We start from the raw sequence: 12,440 nt of genomic DNA, 5'->3' as shown, positions 1-12,440 counted from the left end.
AAGTGGGTCACCATGGGCCCCAAATAACTGTTCTCATACTTTTTAAATAGCGCCTTGCTTTACACACCGACTTCACCGCTTGACTCCTCCTCCACTCCTTTGAGCCACTTATGTGAGAGGCCTTGTTCAGTTGCTGATGATGAGCATTATCTCACTTCTCAATGCTACTAGTAAGTAGGCTTAGGAGGATTCCTCGTAATTGTGCATTATTTACAGGATTGCTATTTTGGTGTCAGCAATTACTGGTTTTCCTACGACCTGCTCTAGTGTATTCTTGTAAAGAAATCTTTAATAATGGGGCATTCCATACTGTGTAAAGGTACGTACCTATAAACATTTTGCATTTTAGACAATTAGGGCTAGGATTTCTGCCCATTTTCCAAAGTGTTTTAGTGTTGTAATAGGCTCTTTGAAAGTACTTTAATTATTCAGAGACAAGATGATATTGCTAATGAGCTAGAGGCCATCTTGGCCTCAGTCTATTCCTCCTCCTAGTTGCCCAGATCCCACTCCCAGCTAATCTGTACGTCTTTTCGTCTGTGTTTAATCCGAGGTACTTATAGACCATGGGAATATCCTTACTTTCAAGTCATTCCATTGTTAGTTTTGGTTCTAGGGGTTAAATTTGGTGATAGCCACCAGTCTATTTGTCAAGAGCATGACAAAGTTGTATATAGCAGACAAATTGGGATTTATGGAGGGAATTCCAGCGTTAATTTTTCAAAACTTTTAAGGTGACTAAATTTATACACATCTCAGAGTTTAGATACTCCGATTAGATCATAGGGGCAGAATCAGTCTAGACACAGCACTTAAGCTAGTCAACTACCATGCCAGAGGGGTGTTCCATGGGTGAGTATACCCTCCCATTATATCCATACCAGTGCATGGTGCCAGCAATCAATAGGGATTCTGTTAACCAGGGGTAATGTATGTGGGATTGCCATGCCATGCAGTACGTCAGGTGTGTATATCAGCCTACGAGTTTGATTTCTAGTCTGGTCTTTTCTGTCTTCAAATAATGAGTTATTGATAGGGATTCAATGACTGGCCAAGTAATACAGCCTGGCACCTGGTACATTTAAGACTCCATAATAAGATGGTTGTACACATTTCAGGAATGAGAAACCTGTTGGTCCCCCTTTCCACAGATAGCTGTGTAGAGTGGACTGCAACCCTTTAAAGAAGCTTGTGGGTATAACATATGGGAGGTTTTGCAGTATATAGTGGTCAGGCAGCAAGACCATCTTTAATAGTGCACCCATTCCCATTATGTACAGTGGACTTGTGATTAAAAAGTCAAAGTCACGTTTCACTCAGTGGGGTTATTTTAAGATCTCACCATAACTGTGAAACTGTTGATATGTATATATCCCAGGTATCTAAAATGATCTCATGCCAGAAGCCAAACTCGCCTTGTCTCCATTGCCCCAACAACAAATATCGCTACTATACCATTCCTTAATAATCAATACACTGGATATATTCTCTGCGCTTAAAGCGGAATGGGAGAAGGATGTAGGGCCACTTGAGGTTTAAGACTGGACTTTTGAACTCAAGGACCCTAGTGAGGTAGCTATATCCACCAGATACTTTCTTAACTATTTATATTGAATCTGCCTTACCCTTGAACACCTATGGCATATGCATAAGAGCCCTGCACCAACCTACTTGTGATGTAAAACTGTAGGTGACTTCCTCCACGCATTCTGGTCTTGCAGGCTCCTCCAACCTTTCTGGCATGCAGCATAGAGACTTACAAAGGATTCTGGGTCGACCTCTTGACCTTACTCCCCAAATAGGCCTGTTCAACGCAGTTGGTGATGAGGGATTCTACCAGGTGAAAAATATTTATATGGCTGGGTCTTGTCACTTGCAAGAGCGATATAGCACAACTCTGGAGAGCACCGGAACTCCCAAGGATTGGCAGATGGAGGGCCAGTATGGACATGAGCTGCACACTTGAGAAACCAATTTATGAAGCATGGGGCTGTCCAAAAAAAAGCACAACAAAGTATTGGGCATTTGGATCCAAAAGAAAGGTACTATAATAATTTAACATAAAAACACTTGAGTGTATCTTTTAAAATACAATAGCTATTTAATGTTGAGGTGATACCTCCAAACACAAACAACCAAATGTCTAAAATAACCGAGAACTGTCTGGGTTGTTCACCTTTACTGAGACAGATGTGCTACACACACTATTCTATATGTTTACGTTTTTATGTTTAAATATAATTTGCTTTTTATTAAATGTAAATAAAAAGTATTGTTAAAAAAATAATCTCCTGGCCATCGTAATCTGAAGATGAGTGGGTTAGTGAGGCACTTGCCTTTGATTAGAATATATGTAGATTTCTACCCATTTACACTGAGCTCTGAGGTGTCACCATATACCTGCAATATATGTATCAGCTTTGGTTCTGTGCTTTCAGGTTTCTGAATGTAAAACAGCTTATCATCTCCAAATAAGGATATCCTTTCCTTTTTGCCACCTTTCCATCCTAACCCCCAGATCTTGTGCGTCTCGTCTGATGAACTCTAGGAGTGGCTCAATAACGTGCACAACTAAAAAGGGATAACATTGGCATCCATGTGTGGTGCTCTGTTCTAACGGGAAAGGAGATTAAAGAAATGGACCCATGGGGGTGTATACAGGCTCCATATATGAGCAACGAAAAGGGGGCCGAAGTTCAGTATGTTCAGAACTTGGTGGAGAAAGAGCCAATTGATGTAGATCAAAGCCTTTTCAAAATTCACTAGAAGCGATGCAGTAGAATCCTGAAGCTTGTCTGCTTTTGTCAATCCTATTTGTAAGTGTCTAATGCAATGGCAAGTACTGTTGTATGGAATAAAGCCATTTTGATACCTGTTGATTCATTTCTTTATTCGCCTTTTTGCTAACATTTTAGCTAAGAACTTAGTCATAGAATTAATGAGTGTTATGGGCTGGTATGAGGTTTATTTGGTTCGGTATTTCCAGGCTTAAGTATAACTGTTTTTGTGGCTCCGCAAAGGAAGTCAGTCTGGAGGGCCTCCTTGAAAACTCCCAGTAGATGGAGCATTCATAAAAAATTATAGGGAGAACAAGATTTTTGTCTATTGGCATTCCATTTGTGAAGTTTGTCTCCCAATTGCTCTTTGCGCACTATTACTTTTTTTATTATAGGGTTTTGATTTCAGTTGTTGGTGGGTATTGTTTCATGTATAACTGCTTTTAGGAATTAAACAAAAGTATCGGCAGTGCTGAGTAAGTCTGCACCTAAACCATTCGAGGGACCCTGAACAGCGGATATTTTCCTAGTCTCCATTTCCCGGTTGGCCAGCTCATACTTTAGTTTGTCCGTCATGTCTCTTGCGCCATAAACTCTGTGTTGGGACGCAACCCAAGCTGTCTGGCAGTGTCAAGCAAACTGTGATTGGGGGACACTCTGGCAACCTTCATTTGGCGAAGAATATCATTATTGTGAGTTAATGCTAGTTTCCACTTGAGAGTGTTAATAGTCTCCTTAAAGGGACATTACCTTCTGTTTCCCTAGCTCTTCTGGTTAGAATAACACGGCCTTTAAAGATGAACACTTTAAAGGCCTCCCTTAATGTGGTCTTTGAAGGTACAGCATCTTGTTTTTTTTTTGTTTTTAATTGTTTTTATTGACTTTTCTTCAAACAAAGAGAAATAATAAGGGCGGACAGGCACGCCCTGTCAGACATATTAATTGCATCAATAGATACACAATAAACGCAGGGTACCCCCCTATCCCAGCCAGGGTAAAAATTATGGACTAACCCAAGGGTGGTCTTCATTTATAAAAGTGATCAGAAAGTGATACTCCAACCCCCGCCACTAGGAGAAATGATGTTATTAACCACCCCCAGCGGAAGGTACAGCATCTTGATTTAAATTAATAAGGACCCTGATTTCTTCTTGTAGAAATGCTGAAAATGTATCCCCCATGCATTCAAGTGTGGAAATCCCAGGGGACATCTTGAACGGCTTTGAGTAGTCTCTATACGTGATTGGTGAGACAAACTTCTTAGGAGGAGGTTACATGTTCCTAAAACCCCAATTAGTTCTATGGCTGAAACAAAAAGTAATCTCTTTGAGACAAAGAGTGATTTGGGTCTGATTAATACATATATTTCCTGTCTTAAATGTCCTATCCACCACATGTCACAAACCCCAGTGGCACAATCCATTTAGATGTTACTGGTTCCCTTCATGTCCACTGTGAGGTCCATTTCTGAGTTGAAATTGCCCCTTACTATCATCATCTCTGGTAGTGAGGTTGTCAGTAATGTTGCCAAGGTCAGTAAGGTATTTTTATTTAGCATGGGTGGGGTATAGGCACTGACCAGAGGACGAGATCGACCCTCATGTAGTCCATTTTTCATTGCAAAAAGCTCCAGCTTATCATGGAGTGCCGTAGTGACTGTCACTGGGAAGGATTTATGGAGTAGAGTAACTACCCTCTAGGTCCCTTCATGAAACCAGGTGGTAAACATTAGTGCACACATGGCAGCCCAGAACAATGCAGTTTGTGTTTACTAGATGTGTTTCTCACAGTAGGAATAGGTGGGGTTTTTTTTTTTTTTTTATGTTGCTGAATTGCCCTATTAGAAATGGGATTCCTCGTTGGCTGAGGTATGCATCCAGGCCAGGCAGGAACCACCACTCTAATAAAGGTAAGCTAGATACACACTAAAAGATAACCTGTGCTTGCCCTCTGGTAGCTTGGCACGGAGCAGTCAGACTTATCTAAAGAGGCAATGTGTAAAGTATGTGTGCAACACATACACACAGTAACTGAATGAATACACCACAAAAAGACTCCACACAAGCACACAATTTTATAAAAATAGATTATTATGAACAAACGACAAAACTCCAATGTATAGAAGTTGAGAGATTGCGTTTTAAAGGAATAAATGCAGCAAAGCGCTTAGAAGCAAGTAGAGTTAAAAGGGTTACTTTAGGTCATGCTGGACCAGGGCCAAGTTTATGTTTGGGCCAACCTTGTTGAAGCGCAGGCTGGCTACAGGACCCACGCAGGCCCTGGTGAACAACGACCCTTTCTTGGTCGCAAGCAACGAGATGCATCGATCTTCTCCATGCAGTAAAAGCGATGCATCTGTTCCAAAGATGGGTAGCAGAGTCGAGAGGTGTCGAGTGATGCACCAGATTCTGCCACGCAGTCGTGGCGATGCGTCGATCTCGCAGCTGCAGTGGCGGCGATACTCTGTCCGATGTGTAAATCTGCAGAGGTAAAGCACTGGTACCAATGAGATATGCCAATTTTACTCCCGAAACCAGGTTGATGCGCCGGTTCTGCTACACGCAGACAGGAGGTGTGTCAAAATCCATGTTGCAAGTATCTGGGCCACTTCCAGTGAACCAGGCACAGAAGCAGGGGTAAAGACTTCGAGATCCCTGAGTCTCAAGCAATAGGAGGCAAGCCGACAAGCCCTTGGAGATCAATTGGAGGGAAGGTAGAGTCCAGCTCTCCTTCAGCAGAGTCAGAGAGCAGCAGAGCATCACCAGAAAAAAGCAGGCCTTCCAAGTCTGCAGTCCACAGATGAGTCCTTTAAGCAGCACAGCAGTCCTTCTGAGAGAAGTTCAGTTCAAGATCCAGAAGTGTCTGATTTGATGGGATCAGAGACCCAGTACTTATACCCAAAAGTGCCTTTGATGTAGGGGGTGACTTCAAAGGAACTCTCTGAAGTGTACAAGGATCCCTTTCAACCCAGCCATGTCTGCCAGGCTAACCCTGGGGGAGGGGGTAAGGGGGTGTAAATCAGTGCTTTGTGTGTGGACAGGACACTACCTATTGTGGTGTATTATCCCTCCCATTTCTCCTTACACAGGAAGAACCATCAGAATGCAGATGAGCTTCACCTTCCCTTCTCTGTGACTTTCTAGAGGGAATGCACAAAGTGTAGCTGTTGCCCAGACATCTATTGGAGACAGGCTGTTCGGAACAGAGAGCAATAAGTACAGAGAAATATACACTTTCTAAATGTGGGATTTCTAAAACAGTAATGTTAAAGCCAACTTCACCTTTAAGGAGGATTTGTCATTACCGTTCCAAACATATGAAACATGAAATAGCTACCCTCTCTGATCAGGAACTACAGCTTGAAAGTGTATTAAAGAATTCCCATTGCTGACCTATGAGAGGGGTAGGCCTTGCAGTGGTGAAAAATAAAATAAGCTGTTTGTCACTACCAAGACATGTAAAACATACAAGTACGTGTACTACCATTTACTTACATTGCACCCTGCCCTTAGGGTTACTTAGGGGTGACTTACATGTAATAAAAGGGGAATTTAAGGCTTGGCAAGTAGTTTTAAATGCCAAGTGGACGTGGCAGTTAACTGCACACACAGACACTGCAGTGGCATGCTTGATGCAGGTTTGAAAGGCTATCAGTGCTGCAGGCCCACTAGTAGCATTTAAATTACAAGCCCTGAGTATATGGTATACCACTTTACAAGGGACTTACAAGTAAATCAAATATGCCAACCAGGTGTAAACAAATTATACTATGTTTAGAGGAGGGAGCACATGTCCTTTAGCACGGGTCCGCAGTGGTAAAGTGCTCAGAGTCCTAAAGCTCACAAAAACGAGGTCAGAAAAATAGGAGGAAGGCAAAAAGTTTGGTGTGACCTTTCAGAGGGCCATTTTCCAACAAGCTTTTCTTTTTTCTTTTTTTATATTTATTTTTTCACAGTTGATCAAGATACACCATGGTTGCATAGGTCACCTTTTCATAGTTAGGCCTCACACAGGAGGCCAAACCTTTGATACATAATCAATTTAAACTTGTTCCACCCTTATGAAGAGCAAGGATGAGTCTAGCTACCCTCCTGTCTTTACCTCCCTCCCAAAACCTCAAGCACCCCTCCTGTTCCCCCCTCTAGCAAATCTAACGTACCCCTATATCGCATCCAGTAGTCCCATATTTTCCCAAATTTCCGCTTCGCACCTCTGGCATTGTAAATTGTCTGTTCCAACATGCCCTTCTTTTAATTGTATTGTTGATGTGCACATTCCAGGATAACAGTCTATATTCCCTGCGCTTCCTATTTTGTGCCAGGGCAGGAGTAAATCAGGTTTTCTATGTGCTCAGTGTGCATCCTCTGTGTGCTGTAATAAACTTGGTAACTGGTGAAACAGAGCAAACACCCTCCCTACAACTTCCCCTCCGCACAATTCGATCCCTGAAGTATCAGTCACCTACATAGATTTCTCTGTTAACTAACTTGGTTTAAGCCTGTGATCCTTCTCAATTACAACTTTGTGAGTATCGACAAGTGCCCTATTACGATTATTTACTCAGGGTACATCTCCTAATATTTTATTACCTGGTCTGTGCTAGAGCATAAGAATTGGTTTGCGGTATTCGTAAACAATAGTATTTTGTCTATGTTCATTTGTCCCCGTTTGCATTTTATTGGTTTTTCTTTATTCACTTTAACGATTATACTGCATATTTCACTGTGATTAATTTTATTATTCTATTATTGTGTAAATATGTCCAAATACATTATATATTGGTTTGACCCTTGAAGGAAGACTTCTTCATTGTCTAAACTGAGATGAGATCATTTATTCTCTAGTGGTGGTCGGGTCTATCACCTTGAAAAAGGCTCAATCGAGCCGAAATGTATTAGATGTCTCTCCACTGTTGCAAATAAAATCATTGGTATCTATATGTATAAAGACAATACGCTTCAAGGCATCGGGTGCTGAATAAAATATGCAAAAAAGGAAGCCAGGAACTCTGGATAGTTCCCAAGTTTAGTTGGAGTGCATTCTCCTTTTCATGGGGCACCCTACAATACCACCTCAAAAGTCGGTTTTTCTTGCAGAGTTTATTAAGCATTTGATTAGCAATTTTTTTTTACAGAAAATTCTTTAAGCACATGATTAGCCATTGAGCAGATTCAGTGTCAATGGTGTTGTAGGGTACTCCATATAAAGGAGCTGCTCTCCACCAAAACTTGGGAACTATCCAAAGTTCCTTGCATCCTTTTTTGGGGTGGGGTGGGTGTGTGTGTAATATGTGCATAAAGAGAGAGAGAGAGTGAGTGCCTGCGAGAGCGTCAGAAAGAGGGAAGAAAGGCATAGAGCACATGGGGAGAGATTGTTTTCGAGAAAATGAAAGAGGCAGAGTGAAGGGTGGAGAGATTGTTTTTATGAGAAAACGGGGACGGGCAGGGGTCAAAGAGAAAGCATAGAGCTGGAGGAAGAGAGTGGGTGTCAGCAAAAGAGTGAGAAAGCAAGCCAGTGTGATTAAGAGCAAAAGAAAGGCGAAGGTAGCAGATGAAGTACAAAAAGAGGGAGTGAGGAAAAAGAGAGAGAACGAACCTAGGGCGAATCAGACAATCCCTGAATATATGTGCTGAAGTCGGACTGCAACGGTAAACTTGCTATATGATCTGCACAATACGAACTGACAATGGCGCTGTGTGCTCCAGGCTGGATATGGAATGACCTGTTGGCTAAACTAAGTAGAGGAGCTGTGAGGGACGGAACCTCCTGAGGCTTTACGACTGCATCTGCCTCGATGAATGATGTGGAAGGTGGGTCCGGTTACACAATGGATTTGCTCTGCCAAGGGATACAGCATTACCTTTCGTCTGCATTGCAACATAGCCAATAGTAAACAGATCGATTTGATACTCACTATAGGAATCCTTCTAGTAGCTTTACGACAGTTTCAAGACATTGCCAACCGACGTTGTCTACTTGTCAGAGCCTTGAAAATGCCTGGGGAGGAAAGTAATATCTCAATAAAAATTAAACATGGAGAAAAAAAATAGACTATAACAGAAAGAGTAAAAGCTGATGTTTTTGCACAAATCCTACATTGGCTTATTTTGTTCCTATGCAACTTTTGTTTTGGTATGCCTCTAAAATAATTTATAGACAAATGGAACAGCCGCTGGCATCAGCAGGGCTAACATTCCTGGGTCTGGCTGTCCAGAGACAGCAGCACTGCACTCTTCTGCCACAGAGATCGCGGGTAGCTGCAGTCCAAGCTGTCAGACAAGCACATACCCCCAGTGCCGCACTGGCAGCAGCAGGGCAATTTCCCCTCCTACACAGTCTTGAGACAACAAAGACAGCAGCATTCGAAGCGAGTGTCACCTACAGCACAAACGGCAGTAGGACATGCTTCCCTCATACATCACTGATGCAGCACAGGTACCGAAGTGCACATTTTCCCTCACACATGTACCAGCAGCAGCCCATGGTCCACTCACAAAAACCGATACAGCATAGATAGGAGAACATCAAGGTTCCCTTGCAAACACACAGATTCAGCATAGCATCTGGGCCAGCTTTACACCCACAGAAGCTTGGACAGTAGCAGTGCAATCATCCGACTCCCAGCTTGAACAGCAGCAGTGTAAGCATCCCTCATATGCAGCAAGCACAGCACAGGCAGTAGCAGTGCACCTTCTCCTCACTCACACTTGTTACTGCACAAGCAGCATTTTTGTAAGTTTCCTCTACGCACACAATGCAGGAATACACGCTTCCCACATGCACACCACTTATCCAGTGCACTCACAGACAGCAACTGTGCAGCACGCAATCTTTCCACATGCACAAAACTGGTATCTTAATGATTGTAAGGGGCAAGCATCCCTGCCACAAGACCTTTTGATGTAGAATATACTGACTTAAAGGGTCTTTACAATACAATAACATTTATAAAGCGCACAGCTGCTTCCAAGGAAGCGTCCCGGCGCTAGCGACAGAAAAACAGACAGACCATAACCCTCATGGATCGGGGGCCTACAGCCAGGCAGCAAAGAGGAAAGTCTTCAGATGTTTACGAAAAGTTGATTCAAAGGGGACCGAGCGCAGCGCAATAGGAAGGGAGTTCCAGAATAAGGTAGTCAAGAATGCAAAGGATCTCCCGCCCCTCCCCCTTTCGGCCAGTCCTCTTCATCCATTGGTCTGTTGTTGTGCCATTCACTGTTTTCTTAGGCCTTCTGCAGCATACAGCATGGAGCAGTGAGTCAGCCCACTCAGTCATTGGCAAACGTCACTGCCACTGATGGCATTCTGCCCTTTCACAAAGAGCACATCCACAAAGTACTTCCCTTCAGTGCCAGGGACTACTATGGCAAAGTGTTCATTATGAGACCATTTTGTTTTTTTTTAGTTTATTCTCTATTTTTAGCGACAGCTCTTCAAAAATAATGTGTTACAACAACCATGACAACACAGCAAACAAGCACTGACAACGCCAAAAGGCAAGTAGCCAACACGTTGTTTACCTTGCATGCAGAGTAGCTAAACTATGTAATTCCAGCACAAAACCGTTGTTGTCTAAAGAAAAAAAAAACAGTTTTGCAACTCCAGCAGGGAGAGACCTGGTCTGCCCATATGTCACAGGAAAAGAGGCACATTTACTAAAGCCAGAGAGCCAATAAATAGCACCGGCCTAAGCAGAAGACAAGCATCGCCACGCAGAATTAATCTGCGTTTGCATCATTAGGTATGGTTACTTACAGCATTGTTACAGATGTTTTGATCCATACCGAGGCTTCTCGTCTTGCACGCAGTATGTATAGAATTCTCTCACCTTGTGCTATTAGCTGTTTGGTGTAATAATACGCCTCCTCTGGAGTGTTTGAGAGGCTATTTCACATCTTAAAAAGTACACCCAGTCACCCCACATACAAATGCGTCATGCATGCATTGTATAGACAAAGTAATCTGTTTTTTTTAAATTGTTTTGTTCCCCCACTACAGCAGTCTTTTATAGCTAACTCAGTAATCTCAATTATAAATAATAAAAAACAAAAACACACGCATCTATGTACACATGTCGTTTGGCGCAACTCTCTTCCTCTATTGGCCTATTTAGCTGTCAATCACACTTTGCTTTTGTAAACCACGGCTTATAGTATGGAGCAAAAGGTGAGCCCACTTGAGCCTTGGGCTCAGTTGCACTTAATGACAGCCTGTTTTTAGGCTCACTGTGCACATTCACCTAAAAAGAAGTGCAATTGAGCGAAAGGGGCTGGTGGACAAATAGTTCACAAATGCTTTATATTTCTTTGTCCTTTTTTAGGTCTCGCTGAGTCAGCGCGCATGCGCTGTTCGTAGAGACTTTTATAGATGAGTTTTCAAAGTGCTGCTGGCTGGCCTAGCGCTTGCGTTCACGCGCGCAGCCGGCAGCTTTGCAATGTGTACAGCCGCGATCACTTTCGCGCTCGCATCCTACTTTCAGTTTTCCACCACTCGCGTTTCTTGTCTTACTTTATACCCTTCCACACTAACTTGCGTCTTTACTTTTAGCCTCCTCCTTTCTCCTTTCTCCATTCCCTCATTCCTTCGTTTCCTCCTTCCTTTGTTCATTATATCCTTTCTTCATGCCTTGTTTCTCCCATCCTTTCTTCCATTATCTATTTGTTCTTTCCAAACATCCTTTCTTTCTTCCCTTCTTTCTTCTGTTCTTCATTCGTCCCATTTCCTTTCCTTCCTTCCTCCATGTTTTCCTTCCACTATCGCTTCTTTTCTTATCTCACCATCTCTCGTTCCCCATCCCACTCTCTCCTTACCAACTTTTTGTCTCTCACGCTCTTTTCGTCTTTCGTTGCCTCTCTCGGTCTTTCCTTCTTTAATGTTTTTTTCTTGTTTTCTTTCTTCTCCCGCCTCACGTTACCTTTTTCTCCCTGCCTGTAACACCACACACGCGCTTTCGATCTTCTCATCTTTCTCTCTTATGTTGTATTGTAAGTCTCCCCTTACAAATTCACATTTCTGTGGCCGCGGTTGTGTGCGCCTATCCTCCCCCCACCCCTTCTCTCTTCCATACCCTCTCTAAATTTAGTGCCAACCTCTGAAGGTCAAGTGATACCATCTATGCACCAGACAGCTGCAAGCCACTTTTCAAAGAGGCTGATAAACAATGGTCCATTGCTTTAATCCAACCTGTCAAACTCTAAGAGGCGCCCCCACCCCTGTCCTTGAGTTGGGGAAGTTTGACACTCAACTGAAATGAACTAAAGCCTAATATGAAACTGTAGATAAATGGAAGGTGGCAAAGTGACTGCAATAGAAACATTAAAAAACACGATCTCTTTAGAATGACATTCCATCTACGTTTTAAAAAAACACAAAAGACCACTAAACCTACCTCAAAGTTATGCAAGAGGTGTCGTACCGGGGAAAGAGAAAGGACATGTGATGACAGAAAAGCTTAGCTTGGCTTCCATAAATTTCTCTAAGATAAGATGGCATATCCAATTCAGGTAGAGTTTGGTAGAGTCACAGGCTGCCAGCTGGTCATCCAAGGAACCCATGCTGCCCAAATGCAGTTAACCACAGTCATCTTTTTCAACCAAGGGAATTAAAAAAAGCCCCACTCACCTGTAAACTTACTAATTGAGTATGAGTAATGCTGCCTGTCAA

General features: G+C 42.7%; 1 protein-coding gene across 2 annotated transcripts in view; it reads right to left on the bottom strand.

Annotated features, from left to right (window-relative positions):
- CNPY1 (canopy FGF signaling regulator 1) overlaps positions 1-12,440 on the bottom strand; it is a 368,137-nt gene that overhangs the window by 296,202 nt on the left and 59,495 nt on the right. Inside the window, exon 2 of one of the 2 annotated variants that reach the window (XM_085631981.1) lies at positions 8,692-8,774. The exons of the other annotated variant lie outside the window; for it this stretch is intronic. The gene's annotated coding sequence lies outside the window, so the exon portion shown is untranslated. The remainder of the gene's footprint in view (positions 1-8,691; positions 8,775-12,440) is intronic. 2 annotated transcript variants of the gene reach the window in all.

The sequence above is a fragment of the Triturus cristatus genome, chromosome 10, assembly GCF_964204655.1.
Source record: "Triturus cristatus chromosome 10, aTriCri1.1, whole genome shotgun sequence".
NCBI classification, from domain to species: Eukaryota; Metazoa; Chordata; class Amphibia; order Caudata; family Salamandridae; genus Triturus; species Triturus cristatus.
The sequence above is the reverse complement of the archived record's forward strand: the minus strand, read 5'-3'. Positions and strand labels throughout refer to the sequence as shown.